Genomic DNA, 613 nt, shown 5'->3' with positions numbered 1-613 from the left:
ATAAAGCATAAGTAAACATCTTTCTGATATTCTCTGTTTTCAGCTAAGATCCATCTGACAACAGCAGCGATAGCCTTCATTCCACGTCCTCTTGGGACTCTCGCTTGAATTCCTGACAGTTCCCTGTCAATCTACTGTTTGTTGCAGTCATTTTTTAATTATCTTCAGCAAAATGTTGCTTGTATGTGATGTTGATATTGTGTGGTGGTTTCAACATTCTATAGAGTAAGCACTGTTTAGTTTATCCTAGGTCATGCACTCAGCAGCTCGCTCAAATTCAATCAGAAAATTGGTAGCAAAGCTAAGCTTAGAAACCAAATCTCCTGATTTACCATTCCAGAACCATCCTTTCTTAGTCATGGAAGATTCAGGATAGGTAGCACAAAGTCAAATCATTAAGCAAAGGAACAAGGGAGTTGAAAATGAAAACAAAGAGCAAACTGTGGGCTGGACTGATAAACAGCCAGCTCTGTGGATTGAGGTCCTGAATTAGGAAGGGCAAGATCAAGAAGTAGCCCCATCCCTAGGAAACATCAAGGCAAGTGGCCAGGTCCTCTCAACGCAAACCCCCTTCCAAGACTAAGACTCAATGGAAATGCACGCTCTGATTGGT

This window comes from Chrysochloris asiatica, unplaced genomic scaffold, assembly GCF_000296735.1.
Source record: "Chrysochloris asiatica unplaced genomic scaffold, ChrAsi1.0 scaffold00005, whole genome shotgun sequence".
Classification (NCBI taxonomy): domain Eukaryota; kingdom Metazoa; phylum Chordata; class Mammalia; order Afrosoricida; family Chrysochloridae; genus Chrysochloris; species Chrysochloris asiatica.
This window is presented reverse-complemented; position numbering follows the sequence as displayed.